Source organism: Mobula hypostoma, chromosome 17 (genome assembly GCF_963921235.1).
Source record: "Mobula hypostoma chromosome 17, sMobHyp1.1, whole genome shotgun sequence".
NCBI lineage: Eukaryota > Metazoa > Chordata > Chondrichthyes > Myliobatiformes > Myliobatidae > Mobula > Mobula hypostoma.
The window spans coordinates 68,015,121-68,031,825 of NC_086113.1; the positions used below are offsets into that span (position 1 = coordinate 68,015,121).

At 43.3% G+C, this 16,705-nt stretch overlaps 1 protein-coding gene across 15 annotated transcripts in view; it reads right to left on the reverse strand.

The window, feature by feature from the left end:
- Nucleotides 1-16,705, reverse strand: part of trak1a (trafficking protein, kinesin binding 1a) — a 268,008-nt gene that overhangs the window by 54,999 nt on the left and 196,304 nt on the right. Inside the window, exon 1 of one of the 15 annotated variants that reach the window (XM_063070078.1) lies at nt 7,397-7,546. The exons of the other annotated variants lie outside the window; for them this stretch is intronic. The gene's annotated coding sequence lies outside the window, so the exon portion shown is untranslated. Of the gene's footprint in view, nt 1-7,396; nt 7,547-16,705 lie in introns of those variants that run through there. 15 annotated transcript variants of the gene reach the window in all.

The window sequence follows — 16,705 nt, forward strand, 5'->3', positions numbered from 1 at the left end:
TCCTCACTGATAACCAAGACTGGCACACCTCAAGGATGTGTGCTTAAGCTCACTGCTCTACTCTCTCTGTGCCCATGATGGTTTGGATAAGCACAGCTCAAACACCATCTACAAATTTGCCAACAACACAACTATTGTTGGTACAATTTTAGATGGTGATGAGGAGGCGTACAGGAGTGAGATAGATCAGTTGCTTGAGTGGTATCTCAACAGTACTGTTACACTCAACGTTTGTAAGGCCAAGGAATTAATAATGTACTTCAGGAAAGGGAACCTGCAAGAACACACACCAGTCCTCACTGAGGGATCAGTGGCTTCAAGTTCCTGGGTATCAAATACCTCTGAAGATCTTTCCTAGGTTCAACATATTGATGCAACTACAAAGAAGGCACGTCAGCAGCTATATTTCATTCGAAATTTGAGGAGACTTGATATGTCATCAAAGACTCTCGCAAATTTCTACAGGTGTAAGATGGAGAGAACTCTAACTGGTTACAGCACCGTCAGATATGGAGGGGCCACTGCACAGGATTGGTTTGCTACAGAAAGTTGTATACTCAGCCAACTCCATCATAGGCACTAGCCTCCCAGCATTGAGGACACCTTCAAAGGTCAATGCCTCAAAATCGAGGCATCCATCCATCATTAAGGACCCCTACCATCGAGGACATGCCTCCTTCTCATTGCTACCATCAAGGAAGAGGTACAGGAGCCTGAAGACACCCACTCAATGTTTCAGAAAAAGCTTCTTCTCCTCCACCATCAAATTTCTGAATGGACAATGAATTCATGAACTATTCTTTTGCTCTCTTTTTCACACAACTTACTTAATTTATATACTATATATATAACATTTTGTAGTGTAATTTGTATTTTTATTATTACGTATTGCAATGTTCTGCTGCCTCAAAACAATAAATTTCATGACATATTCCAGTGATATTAAACCTGATTCTAATTCTTCTTACTTCTAAACAATGAATCCTGGTTCTGGATTCTCCAGAGTAAACATCATCCCCAAAGTTTCTTTTGTTTCATCCAAGCTCCTTCTCACTCATCCGAACTCTAACAGAAACAAATGCCCTGGCCAACATTTCTTTGTGATTATCCACCTACATCATACGTCAATCGAGGAAACATTTTCTTATCTGCTTCCAACATCTTAAGCAGACCAGTGCTGCATACAAGACTCCAAATTTAGTATCACCAATTTGCGACGTAACCAAAGCATAACATCCCCTCTTCTACATTGAATTACCCAGGATCGGTCCATTAGCTTTGGTTTCCACTTGGAACACCAATATTCTTGCCTTTTGCAAATCATACTCCTGCAACACCCAGACCCTTCTACATCTCAGAGTTCTACAATCTCTATTTCAATAACTTAACTATTTTTCCTAACAAAGTGGATAAATCCAAATTTTTCCACATTACACTCCATTTGCCACATCTTTGCCTATTCAATATCCCTATGTAACCTCCATGAGTTCCCTTCAGAACTTTTGTTCCTGTCTATGCTGGAGTTACCAGTAGATGTAGCAATCATACTTCTGGTGCATTCATCCAAGTCACTTATACAAATCAAAAAAGCAGGGATCCCTGTAGCACACCATTTATTGCATCTTACCAACCACCAAAAGTCCATTTATGCCTACAATCTAGTTCCTCTTAATCACCATTCTTCCACTTGCACCAGTATGTGACTTCTTAATGGCAAGAGCTCTCATTTGACATTACAGCTCACCTTATCCCCTCTGGAATTCCACGTATCACACACCTACTAGTTCCCTTAACTCACTGCATTGATTATTTCAAAGATTAATGCTGCGAACTGTGCAGTTTATTAAGTGATAAGGAGATTCCTGTATGTGTCAAGAAGAGTTGCTTAAAGGACTTAAAGACGCATTTACACAGAACAGCCACATCCGAGTTTGAAAATGGGGGTTTAATCTGAGTTCGGGTATCATGGATCATTGGACTTGTTCCTGTGTTACCCTGTTCTAGATGAGAAATCGAAAACATTTTCCCCAATTGTCATTTACATCCAAATAAAGGACTTTTTAAGATTGCATCCAGCTTTAAATGATTTCCTTTCTATTAACTGGTGTGAATTAAGAATCACTCTCTCTGAATATCTGACACGGACAGCCATGACATATCCACTTCTTCAATTCCATTTTTCCATCTAATCCTAACATCTCTGATTTTAGCATTGAAAATATTAATCATTTGTGAGCAATAATTATCTCACACTATAGAAATGTACAGGCATTAACAATCCAGGTGATTTCAGATGATAGAGTACAAAAGGGCTTCCTTGGTATCTGCCTGATTCCTTCAAAAGTTTGAGGACAACAGTGTTGCAAATCACAAAGCAGTAAATGAAGTGTGGCTCAAGGGATCTAAACTACACTGATTCAAATATCTCTACACCTTCTTATAAATTTACAGAGCTTGAAATTCAATCAGCTCTTGCTTCCAATTATAATAGATTGTAGCTGTAGTGTTAAGAACACCTAAGATCCTAAACTTTAATTCATTCATTAATCCTTAACATTCATCCATTTGGGTTAGGCTACATTCATGGTACGGGTGTGGGAAGAGGTAAAAATATCCAGGAAATAAAGTCACAAAACCTAAAGGGAGAATGAAGGTGGTGTTTCAATAAAACTCCTTCACAAAGCAACACTCTTCACAAGAAATTTGCACCACAGAACCCTGAGAAACAATAACATTTCAGATAGCATTTCATGGGAAGTGGAGGTTAAGGCACGGCTTAAAATACAAAGTTCAAAGTAAATTTTATTATCACAGCACTTGTATACAATCTTGAAATTAATCTTCTTGTGGACATACTCAAATCTATAGAATAACAACTATAACAAAATCAATGAAAGACCAGAGTGCAGAAGACACCAAATTGTCAAAACAAAAAGAAGGCATAATAATAACAAATAAATAAGCAGTAAGTATTGAGAACACGAGATGAAGAGTCCTTGAAAGTTGAGTCCGTAGGTTGTGGGAACATTTCAATAATGGGGCGTGAAGTTGAGTGAAATTATCCCCTTTGGTTCAAGAGCCTGATGGCTGAGGAGTAATAACTGTTCTTGAATCTGGTGGTATGAGTCCCGAGGTACTTGTACCTTCTTTCTGATGGCAATAGAGAGAAGAGAAGCATGTCCTGGGTGGTGGAGATCCCTGATGACGGATACTGCTTTCCTGCAACACCGTTTCATGTTGATGTGCTCAATGGTGGGGAGATCTTTACCTGTGATGAACCAGGCTGTATCCACTACTTTTTGTAAGATTTTCCATTCAACATCATTGGGGTTTCCACACTAAGCTGTGACGTACCCAGTCAATATACTCTCCACCGCACATCTATAGAAGTTTGCCAAAGTTTGAGTTGAAATGCCAAATCTCCACAAGCTCCTAAGGAAGTAGAGCCACTGCCGTGGTTTCTTTGTAATTGCACTTATGAGCTGAGCCCAGCACAAGTCCTCCAAAATAATAACACCTAGGAATTTAAATTTGCTAACCCTCTCCATCTCTAATGCTCCAATGGGGACTGGCTCATGGACCTCTGGTTTCCTTGTCCTGAAGTCTATAATCAGGTCCTTGGTCCTACTGATATAGTGAGAGGTTATTGTTATGACACCACTCAGCCAGTTTTTCAATCTCCCTTCTTTATGCTGATTCATCACTACTTTTGATTTGGCCCACGACAGTGGTGTGATCAGCAAACTTGAATATGGCACTGGAGCTGTGCTCAGCCACACAGTTATCGGTGTAAAGCGAGTAGAGCAGTGGACTAAGCACACAGTGTTGTGGTGCACCTGTGCTGGTGGAGATCATGGAGGAGATGTCCTTGCCAATTGAACTGACTAGGGTCTGCACGTGAGCAAATCCAGGATCCAACTGCACAAGGAAGTATTGAGGCCAAGGTACTGGAGTTTTGAGGTGTTGATGGTATTGTATACTGAGCTATAGTTGATAAAGAACACCCTGATATATGCACCTTTGCTGTCCAGTGTTCCAAGGTTGAGTGAAGAGCCAGTGGGATGGCATCTGCCATGGACCAGTTGCTCTGGTAAGCAAATTGGAGCAGACCCAAGTCACTCCTCAGACTGGAGTTAACGTGTTCCATCACCAACTTCATCAGCGTGGATGTAAGTGCCACGGGACGCCCATCATTGAGGCAGGTCACCGTGGTCTTCGTGGGCGCCCGTATGATTGAAGGCTACTTGAAGCAGCTGAAGAGTTTAAAAGATTTCAGTGAACACACGAGCCAGTTGATGAGCACAGATCTTTAGTATGTGGCCAGGTACCTATCTGGGCCGGATACTGTTTGTGGGATGCTTAGCTGTGTTAGCCACCAGGTGAGAGAAATGACAAAGACACAAGAAGTGAGAATGATCACCCAAAGTTAGGTCACGCAAGAAGAAAGAAACACAGATACACGCACAGCACAAAGAACAGCGTCGCACTAACCACTATTGGGCTCCTACGGTAATGTAGTGATGCACACGACGCTATTACAGCTCGAGGTGTTCTGGAGTTCAATTCTGGTGCCATTCTGCAAGCAGTCTCTGTCCTCCTGTGGAATGTGAGAGTTTTCTCTGGGTCCTCCTGTTTCTTCCCACTGTCCAAAGATCCACTGGCTAGGTTAATTGGTTATTGTAAGTTGTTAGTGATCAGATTAGGGTTAATTGGGGGATGCAGGGGCAGCATAGCTTGAAGGGTCAAAAGGATCTGCTCCCTGCTGTAACTCTAAATGAATAAAGAACATCTCTTATCCAACAGAAGTATGAAACAGTGACAAGAGTCAACCATTCATCCCTTTATAAGCTGTCTGTTCTTCACCAGACTGCCTTTTTCCATTCCACCCAGTTCCCACATTCCTCACTTTCCTCAGTGTCCAAGAATCTAGCACAGCCAGGTCTCCCTGCCAAATCTTTATTCTTTTTCATGAAGACTTTGCATTTTCACAGTATGGTATAAGTGTATGTATAAAATGTGTAACTTAGATTTTGGGTAACACACAAAATGCTGTGGAAGCTCAGGTCAGGCAGCACTCTCTGGAGGGGAATAAACAGTCGACAATTCGGGTTGAGACCTTTCATCAGAACTCAAGAAAGGTCTCGGCCCAAAACATAGACTGTTTATTCTCCTCCATAGATGCTGCCTGATCTGCTCAGTTCTTCCAGCTTGTGTGTATTGCTCTGGATTTCCAGCATCTGCAAAATCTATTGTTTATATTTTATGTGTTACCTGGATTTACATACTTGTGATCTTGCTGTAAGCAAATTATTCATTGTATACACACCTCACTATACCAATGCACATGACGACAAATTCGACCTGCAGCCACACTTAATCCTTCTCCGTTTAGCAAATATTATGTTTAAAATATATTTTATTTTTCATAAAAATAATCCCAGATATACTCTTTCATCTTTTTGTGCAATGTTCTTCTGTAAACCTGTTTGCCTTACCAGTTTTGTCCACCAAGACACTTGGCTACACCCTGCCACCCTCCCGCCCCCACCTTTTATAACTCTTACCATGGATTTTATTTCAGAATGTTAAAAATCTGCTGAGAACTAGCAGACAAAGAACAAGTAGTCAACAGCTCTCATGTTACAGGTGATCCATTACTGATATCTACCCTGACCAGGAAAGAGCAAATTCAAACACTGAAACCAGTTGGGAATGGATCAAATTTCTTAAAAGTTATCACCTTTCTGAAATGAGCCCAGGTCCCAGCAGGAAGCTCAACTCATGTTAATAAAAAGCTGTAGATGGAAACTCACACCCGGCCCGCCCCAGTTGGTAGATTCAGTCCAAATGGCTCCAAACAATATTGTTTGTATGATTAATATCACATGCAAAAAGCCCAAGATATTCAAGCTGCAATATCCAAATAAGATAAAGCCCTGCACAACTAAATCAGATGAAACAAGCCAAAGGTTTTTTTTCAGTTAATCTGCAATCTTCACTGTCGGGGAGGGGAATGGGAAAGGATGGGGGTGGGGTGGTAGTGATGGCTTTGTTTCATTTGGTGCAGACTCCCTTTCCTCTCCAGTATTTGTAATTGATGGTTAAAGTTCAGCAGAATCTCTCTGGCACCACACCTCACAAGCAGCTTAACTGCACGCCCCATCTGTGGTCTGTCGGCTAAGTTTTCAGAACCTCTCACTTTCCTGAAGCCAGAATGGTAGTAGTGATAAATTGCATTTATATACTGTAGACTTATTGCTGTAATACATCTCTTAGCTATCAAACAGCATTTCAAACCAATACACAAGCAGATGCCCAATACTCCTAACTTCAAAAACATATTAGAGAAGGTAACTATAGAGGGGTAATAAACTGTCTCAAGTCACATACTAAACACTCAATCTTATTCCGTGGAGTACTGGAAATGAGAGATGACTTTTGGGAGTTTTACAGAATCATGAGGGCTTAGATAAACTGAATGGTAGCAGTCTTTTCCCCAGGGTAGGGAGTCCAGAACTAGGAGGCATAGATTTAGTGTGAGAGGGGAAAGATTTAAAACAGACAAGAGGTAACTTTTCAACAGATGTTGAGTATATGCAACTAGCTGCCAGAGGAAATGGTTGAGGCACGTACAATAGTATCATTTAAGAAGCATTTGGATAGGTACATGGAAGGGCAGGGCGTAGAGGAATACAGATCAAATGCAGGAAAATGAGACTGCATAGATGGTTGACATAGATTAGTTGGACCAAAGAACATATATCATGCGTATGGATCTATAGCTCTACATGTGCATTCAAACTCATTCTCAGAATCAGAGCTCAGCTCGCATTCAAAGATTAACTGCACATTTTGCACCTTCAGTTGAATCTCGTTCTCCAGCACTCACCATCCAATCTATTTATTTGCACAGATGATGATTATGCACTACACGTGGCAACAGGAGGGTCTGATAAATTCTTCAGCAACCCATTGCTCCTGCAAGATATTATGTGTACAATCTGCTACAGTAATGCCTCGATATGGGGTACAAATGACCCTGTGAAATGAGCTTGGCATTCTCCATCGATTGTCACAGAACTATACTACACTGACGCCAAAACCTCTCAATGCAAAGTTAAACTAATGAGGAGCAGAAGTAAGTCACTTAGACACACAAACCTGTACCATCATTAAATATAATCTTTTGATAATGACTTTGCACACACATCTACTCACGATTAGTGTAGATCGATACAACAGGCGGTATGTACCTGACAGGCCGAAGAGCTTGTTTCTGTGTTGTATGATTTTCACCCTTCCCCCCCCTTTCTAGCTGCAATCTATTTATCTGTAATAAAAATATTAAAAGACCCAAGCCATGTGGACAAAAAATTGTACCTCATCTGATTCTTACCTTTAAACAGAGTATAGCAGTGTTTAGCTTCTCCACTTGTAATTTATGTATGATTTGTGCTCTGTGTGTTGTCTGTACATGGCTGCATGTTGTTGCAAGATTTTCACTGTACTTGAACTTCACTCCATGTCTGCACGTGTCAATAAACTGGACGATTTACTGCAAACACATCAACACCTTTAATTTAGCAGGCCAGTTCCATATATGGTCTCCGCAATGCCTTATACAAGTGAATTTCAACACCTTTGCAACAATGTGCAACACACTATTAATTTTCTTTGTAGCTGCTAACTAGCCTTTTCTAAGTTAAGCACAATGGTCAAGTGTTGTGGAGCACAGAAACAGGCAGATCCATTTGCCCCCATTTACATTAATCATTTAGAAGAGAAAATTTGCAACACACACAAACTGCTGGAGGAACTCAGCAGGCCAGGCAGCATCTATGGAAAAGAGTATAGTAGATGTTTCGGGCCAAGACCCTTCAGCAGGACGAGAGAAAAAAGATGATGAGTAGAGTTGAAAGGAGGGGAAAGCGAAATGGGAAAGATGTGGTCGAGGGCAGCACTGACGGTAGAAGAAGGGAAGCCCCTTTCTTTGAAGAAGGAAAACATCCCCTTTGTTCTGGAATGGAAAGCATCATCCCAAGAGCAGCGCTGCATGTCTGCACTTACCCCATCCTCCATCCTCCATCGGTAAGAGGAGTGTCCTCACCTACCACCTCACCAGCATCCGCATCCATCACCAATTCTCCTTAACTTCCGCCACCTCCAGCAAGATTCCACCAGCAAGCACATCTCCCCCCCACTCCACTTTCTACATTCCACAGGGATCGCTCTCTACTTGACTCCCCTGTCCATTCATCCCTTCCCACTGATCTCCCTCCTGACACTTATCCTTGCAAGCAGAACAAGAGCTACACCTGCCCCTACACCTCCTCCCTCACTACCATTCAGGGCCCAAAACACTTCTTCCAGGTGAGGCAACACTTCACTGGTGAGTCTGTTGGGTCATCCACTGTATCCACTGCTCCTGGTGTGACCTCTTGAACATCGGTGAGACCCAACATAGACTGGGAGACCGCATCGCCGAGCATCTAAGCTCTGTCCGCAAGGGGATCTCCCAGTGGCCACCCATTTTAATTCCACTTCCCATTCCCATTCCGACATGTCTGTCTAAGGCCTCCTCTACTGCTGTGATGAGGCCACACTCAAGTTGGAGGAGCAAAACCTTATACTCCGTCTGGGTAGCCTCCAACCTGACGGCATAAACTTCAATTTCTTGAACTTCCAGTAATGCCCCCCCCCACCCCCGCTTCTTTATTCCCGATCCCTTTTCCCTCTCTCACCTTATCTTCCTGCCTGCCCATCGCCTCCCTTGGCTGCTCCTCCCCCCCCACCCCATCCATTCCTATTAGATTCCCCCTTCTCCAGCCCTGTATCTCTTTCACCAATCAACTTCCCAGCTCTTTACTTCACCCCTCCCCCTCCCAGTTTCACCTGTCACCTTGTGTTTCTTCCTCTCCTCCCCCCACCTTCTAACTCTGAGACCTCATCGTTTTTTCTCAACCACATCTCTTCCATTTCGCTCCCCCCCCCCAACCTTTAAACTCTACTCCACATCTTTTTTTCTCCAGTCCTGCTGCATGGTCCTGGCCCGAAATGTTGACTGTACTCTTTTCCATAAATGCTGCCAGGCCTGCTGAGTTCCACCAGCATTTTGTGTGTGTGTTACATTAATCATTTACCAACATTCTGTATGTTGCTTTCAATGTCCTGGCTTCAAGTTTTTGCCGAGCTATTTCTTTACATCATGAACAGTAGCTGCCTTTTCAAACCACCAACCACTTTCTCTGTGAAAGAAATTCCCCTCAGATCCCATTTAAATCTGCTCTCTTCAACCTTCTCATCTTTGACAACCCCACCATGGGAAAGATATTTTTGCCGTTTACCATGCTTATTCTACCCAATGTGTTTTGCATCTCTACCAGGTCACCCTCTCAACTCCGGGGAAAACAAAACCAGTCTTGATAAATTTCTCCTTTTACCTGTAATGCCCCAATCCAGGTAACATCCTGGCAGATCTCCTCTGCACCCTGTCCAGTACAACTACACCCCGCATAATAAAGAGGTGACTGGAAATGCAAGCAGTACTCCTGGTGTCACCTAACCAATGTGTTCTAAAGCTATAACATGGCATCCCAGCTCTTATATTCTGTGCCATAGCCACGGAGAGAAAGCATCCTATTTATGCTTCCTTCACCATTTGATCGACACGTGCTACCACTTTCAGGGATATAGGCACAGGAGTTACCAAATAAAGTGGTCACTGAGTCTATGACCATAGTCTTCTGCTGCTGTAGCCCATCCACTTCCAAGGATCAGCGTGGTGTGCATTCAGAGATGCTCTTCTGCTCAGCGTGGATATTTAAGTTACCGTTACCTATCTGTCAGCAACATTCCTGGGTGCAGCGGTTTCCATGGGTGGGGGGGGGGCAACCAAAGGTGCTATTGTCTTATTTAAATACATTTTTTATGATTATAAGACCATGCTGGACATTAAGAACTTAAAATACTGCAGGTCTACCCCTTCAGGGAGTTACTCCTGTCAGAAAACCTGAAGGACACGGACTTGGTGCGGACCGTGATGCTGCCTGCAACAGAGAGGTGTCAGTGCACAAAGGAGTCTAACAACAAGTGATCATCCAAGTCAATTTTCTGGTGATCACAAGACCCTGTTTGACATTGGTGGTGTGGAATGTTGCAATTCCAATTTATTGGTCTATTGGCAAACAGTAGCAGCAGACGTGTGGGTGGTTGGGGGGGGTGGATATTGCACGGACTCGGTCACAGTGAGTACTAGGCCTCAGGCAACGATGTTGCTCGTTAACAGCCTTTGGGGGGAGGCATTGGAGCTTGTCGCTCCACCAGAGTGCCCCCCATTGTTTCCTCAACAGAAGGTGAGCTGTATTGTGTTCAAGAGCAGACTGCTGCAACGTTCAGGGACTTGGACTACATTTATTGTGTATGACTGTAATTTATTGCTATCTTGTTGGTGAAGAACATGGCGCCAGCAAACAATGCGACCAAAGGCGACATCCTTCAGACAGTTCATGAAACTGCTTCTTTTACTTCTTTCAAGTACAATTCAGCTATAATCGGAACCTGTGATTTACATTTTGATGGTGTGTTCTTGAGCCAATTGAGTGATCTGATGCTTTGCTGTCTTCGAGGTGCCTTATGGAAGTCAAATCCAGATAAAGTCACTCAGAGACCGTTAAAGTACAAACTCTTTACTCAAAGCACCCAGGGCTTACTCAGTAAGTCGCTCATACAGGAACAGTCAATTACTGTTTCTGTTCGGTCCACCAACTAACTCACAATTCCCCTTACAAAATGGATATATACATTCAGATACCCCCACACAAGACAGGCTGGAGCCAAACATATCTACATGACAGTCCCAAAAGACAAATTACAGGATAGGCATAATGGCTCACATACACAAAACAAACTGGAGCTGTCTCATCTCTTTGCATGACTGCACAAGGACCCTGAAACACTAGCTGGCTAACTTCGACACAAAATATTGTTCAGCATTGAATAGCAAAATTAGCACAACTGTTAATCATCATCAAGGTTTCTTGCAGAAAAAAGACTATGTTTAACTGACCGTGTTAACCCTTTACATACTTTATCAGTCTGGTAAGGTTTCAAGCGAAAAGTGCAGCCTGGAGCCAGGGTTGGGTTGGGGGTGCTTACACATGCCTATGATCGACTCTGTTTACCCCATAAGACACAGAAGCAGAATTAGGCCATTCAGCCAATCGTGTCTCCGTCATTCCATCATGGCTGCTCCCAAATCCCACTCAACCCCAAACACGAGAAAATCTGCAGATGCTGGAAATTCAAGCAACACACACAAAATGCTGGTGGAACGCAGCAGGCCAGGCAGCATCCATAGGAAGAAGTACAATCAACGTTTTGGGCCGAGACCCTTCGTCAGGACTAACTGAAGGAAGAGATAGTAAGAGATTTGAAAGTGGGAGGGGGAGGGGAGACCCGAAGTGATAGGAGAAGACAGGAGGGGGAGGGATGGAACCAAGAGCTGGGAAGTTGATCAGCAAAGGGGGTACAAGACTGGAGAAGGGGGAGTATCATAGGACGGTACAACCCCAAACACCTGTCTTCTCGCCATATCCTTTGATGCCTGACCGATCAGGAAATGATCAACTTCTGCCTTAAATATACCCACGAACTTGGCCTCCACCGCAGTCTGTGGTAGAGCATTCCAGATTTACTACTCTCCAGGTAAAAAAAATTCCTCTTTACCTCAGTTCTAAAGGGTTGCCCCCTCAATTTTGAGGCTGTACCCCTAGTTATGGATACCCCCATGATTGGAAACATCCTCTCCACATCTACCCTATCTAGTCCTTTCAGCACTCGGTAGGCTTCGTAGAAACACACAAAACCTACAGCACAATACAGGCCCTTCGGCCCACAATGCTGTGCCGAACATGTACTTACTTTAGAAATTACCTAGGGTTACCCACAGCTCTTCTATTTTTCATCCGGTCCTAGAGACTTATCCAACTTAATGCTTTCCAAAAGCTCCAGCACATCCTCTTTATGCTCAAGCTTTTTAACCCGCTGTAAGTCATCCCTACAATCGCCGAGATCCTTTTCCATAGTGAATACTTAAAGCACCTCTGCTATCTCCTCCAGTTCCATACACACTTTTCCACTGTCAAACTTGATTGGTCCTATTCTCTCACTTTTGATAATAAATGTACTTTGAATATATGCTTGTATTTTATATGTGATATACTGTATGTGCCTTGGGCTCTGTGTGACTGTTGGTACTGTGATTTGTAAGTTTACCCCAAAGTAATGCTGTTTCATTTGGCTGTATTCAGGGGTACTGAAGGACAATTAAACAAACTTGAACTGTCAGTTTGAACCAGTCTAGCCATTCTCCTCTGACTTCTCTCATTAACGAGGCACTTTTGCCCACACAGCTGCCATTCACTGTATTTTTTGTTTTTCACACCATTCTCTGTAAACTCTGGAGAATGTTGTGCGCGATAATCCTAGGGAGATGAGCAGTTTCTACGATACTCAAACAGTCTGGCACCAACAATCACTCCATGGTCAAAGTAATTCAGATCACGTCTCTTTCCCTTTCTGACCGAACCTCTTGACCATCTCTGCATGCACTGAGTTGCTGCCACATGACTGGTCAGTTAGATATTTGCATTAATGAGCACCTGTGCAGGTGTACCTAACAGGGTGGCAGCTGAGAATACGTACAAGGTCATTCGATTCATCAACACGTCCCAGGGCCTTTCTATTTACTATCTGTGTCCAGCCTTTAGTTGTCTTCGCAAAATGCCTTACTTCATTCTGTCAATGTTAAATTCCATCTACTAATGTTTCACCCAACTGATTTATCAAATCCTGACATAATCTTAGCCACCTTCCTTCTTATCTACAATGCCACCAATTATACCAGCAAACTTACAAATCACATCTCCTACATTCACAACCAAGCCATTCGAAACATAAAAACATAGAAAACCTACAGCACAAATACATGCCCTTCGGTTCACAATGCTATGTCAAACATGTACTTACTTTAGAAAATATCGAGAGTTATCCATTGCCCTCTATTTTTTGAAGTTCCATGTACCTATCCAGGCGTCTCTTAAAAGACCCTATCATATCCACTTCCACCACCGTTGCCGGCAGCCCATTCCATGCACTCACCACTCTCTGTGTAAAAAACATACCCCTGATATCTCCTCTGTACCTACTTCCAAGCACCTTAAAACTGTGCCCTCTCATGTTAGCCATTTCAGCCCTGGGAAAAAGCCTCTGACTATCCACACGATCAATGCCTCTTGCCTCTCATCATCTTATACACCTCTATCAGGTCACCTCTCATCCTCCGTCACTCCAAGGAGAAAAGGCCAAGTTCACTCAAGCTATTCTCATAGGACAAGCTCCCCAATCCAGGCAACATCCTTGTGAATCTCCTCTGCACCCTTTCTATAGATTCCACATCCTTTCTGTAGTGAGGTGACCAGAACTGAGCACAGTACTTCAAGTGGGGTCTGACCAGGGTCCGATATAGCTGCAACATTACCTCTTGGCTCTTGAACTCAATCCCACAGCTGATGAAGGCCAATACACCGTATCACTTCTTAACCACACAGTCAACCTGCGCAGCAGCTTTGAGTGTCCTATGATCTCGGACCCCAAGATCCCTCTGATCCTCCACACTGCCAAGAGTGTAAAAGCTTTTACTGACTGTAAAAGCTTTGATAGATATGTAAAAAGGAAAAGACTGGTAAAGACAAATGTAGGTCCCCTACAGACAGAAACAGGTGAATTGATTATGGGGAGCAAGGACATGGCAGACCAATTGAATAATTACTTTGGTTCTGTCTTCACTAAGGAGGACATAAATAATCTTCCAGAAATAGTAGGGGACAGAGGGTCCAGTGAAATGGAGGAACTGAGCGAAATACTTGTTAGTAGGGAAGTGGTGTTAGGTAAATTGAAGGGATTGAAGGCAGATAAATCCCCAGGGCCAGATGGTCTGCATCCTAGAGTGCTTACGGAAGTAGCCCAAGAAATAGTGGATGCATTAGTGATAATTTTTCAAAACTCGTTAGATTCTGGACTAGTTCCTGAGGATTGGAGGGTGGCTAATGTAACCCCACTTTTTAAAAAAGGAGGGAGAGAGAAACCGGGGAATTATAGACCGGTTAGCGTAACGTCGGTGGTGGGGAAACTGCTGGAGTCAGTTATCAAAGATGTGATAACAGCACATTTGGAAAGCGGTGAAATCATCGAACAAAGTCAGCATGGATTTGTGAAAGGAAAATCATATCTGACGAATCTCATAGAATTTTTTGAGGATGTAACCAGCAGAGTGGATAGGGGAGAACCAGTGGATGTGGTATATTTGGATTTTCAAAAGGCTTTTGACAAGGTCCCACACAGGAGATTAGTGTGCAAACTTAAAGCACACGGTATTGGGGGTAAGGTATTGATGTGGATGGAGAATTGGTTAGCAGACAGGAAGCAAAGAGTGGGAATAAACAGGACCTTTTCAGAATGGCAGGCGGTGACTAGTGGGGTACCGCAAGGCTCAGTGCTGGGACCCCAGTTGTTTACAATATATATTAATGACTTAGATGAGGGAATTAAATGCAGCATCTCCAAGTTTGCGGATGACACGAAGCTGGGTGGCACTGTTAGCTGTGAGGAGGATGCAGAGTGACTTGGATAGGTTGGGTGAGTGGGCAAATTCATGGCAGATGCAATTTAATGTGGATAAATGTGAAGTTATCCACTTTGGTGGCAAAAATAGGAAAACAGATTATTATCTGAATGGTGGCCGATCAGGAAAAGGGGAGGTGCAACGAGACCTGGGTGTCATTATACACCAGTCATTGAAAGTGGGCATGCAGGTACAGCAGGCGGTGAAAAAGGCGAATGGTATGCTGGCATTTATAGCAAGAGGATTCGAGTACAGGAGCAGGGAGGTACTACTGCAGTTGTACCAGGCCTTGGTGAGACCACACCTGGAGTATTGTGTGCAGTTTTGGTCCCCTAATCTGAGGAAAGACATCCTTGCCATAGAGGGAGTACAAAGAAGATTCACCAGATTGATTCCTGGGATGGCAGGACTTTCATATGAAGAAAGACGGATGAACTAGGCTTGTACTCGTTGGAATTTAGAAGATTGAGGGGGGATCCGATTGAAACGTATAAAATCCTAAAGGGATTGGACAGGCTAGATGCAGGAAGATTGTTCCCGATGTTGGGGAAGTCCAGAACAAGGGGTCACAGTTTGAGGATAAAGGGGAAGCCTTTTAGGACCGAGATTAGGAAAAACTTCTTCACACAGAGAGTGGTGAATCTGTGGAATTCTCTGCCACATGAAACAGTTGAGGCCAGTTCATTGGCTATATTTAAGAGGGAGTTAGATATGGTCCTTGTGGCTACGGGGATCAGGGGGTATGGAGGGAAAGCTGGGGCGGGGTTCTGAATTGGATGATCAGCCATGATCATAATAAATGGTGGTGCAAGCTCGAAGGGCCGAATGGCCTACTCCTGCACCTATTTTCTATGTTTCTATGTCTTACTATTAATACTATATTCTGCCATCATATTTGACCTACCAAAATGAACCACCTCACACTTATCTGGGTTGAACTCCGTCTGCCACTTCTCAGCCCAGTTTTGCATCCTATTGATGCCCCGCTATAACCTCTGACAGCTCTCCACATTATCCACAACACCCTCAACCTTTGTGTCATCAACAAATTTACTAACACATCCCTCCACTTCCTCATCCAGGTCATTTATAAAAATCACAGAGAGTAAGGGTCCCAGAACAGATCCCTGAGGCACGCCACTGGTCACCAACCTCCATGCAGAATATGACCTGTCTATAACCACTCTTTGCCTTCTATGTGCCAGCCGGTTCTGGATCCACAAAGCAAGGTCCCCTTGGATCCCATGCCTCCTTACTTTCTCAACAAGCCTTGCATGGGGTACCTTGTCAAATGCCTTGCTGAGATCCATATACACCACATCTACTGCTCTACCTTCATCAATGTGTTTAGTCACATCCTCAGAAAGTTCAATCAGGCTCTTAAGACATGACCTGCCTTTGACAAAGCCATGCTAACTATTCCTAATCATATTCTGCCTCTCCAAATGTTCATAAATCCTGCCTCTCAGGATCTTTTCCATCAACTTATCAACCACTGAAGTAAGACCACCAAACGTTAATTTATAATCACAAACATCAAGGGAGCCAGCACCGATACCTCATGTTCTCAGTGTTATATTAATTAATTTATTATTATTTGGGTTTTTATTTGGATTTGCAGTTTGTCCTATTTTGCACATTGGCTGCACAGTTTGATGGGTGGTTAAGAAGGCAAGTGGCATTCTTGTCTTTATTAGTCCTGGCATCAAGTTCAAAAGTCCAGAAGTTACGTTGCAGCTTTTTAAATCTCGAGTTAGTCCACACCTGGAGTACTGAAATCAGTTCTGGTTGACCCATAGGAAGGACGTTGAGGTTTTGGAGAGGGTGTAGCGGAGGTTTATCAGGATGTTGCCTGAATTAAAGAGCATGTGTAAAAACAAGAGGTGGACAAACTTGGGATGTTTTCTCTGAAACAGCAGAGGCTGAGGGGAGATCTGATAGAGGTTTAAAAGATTATGAGTAGACAGATAGTATCTTTTTCCCCAGGGATGACAAGTCTAGTACCGAAGGGCATGCATTTAAGGT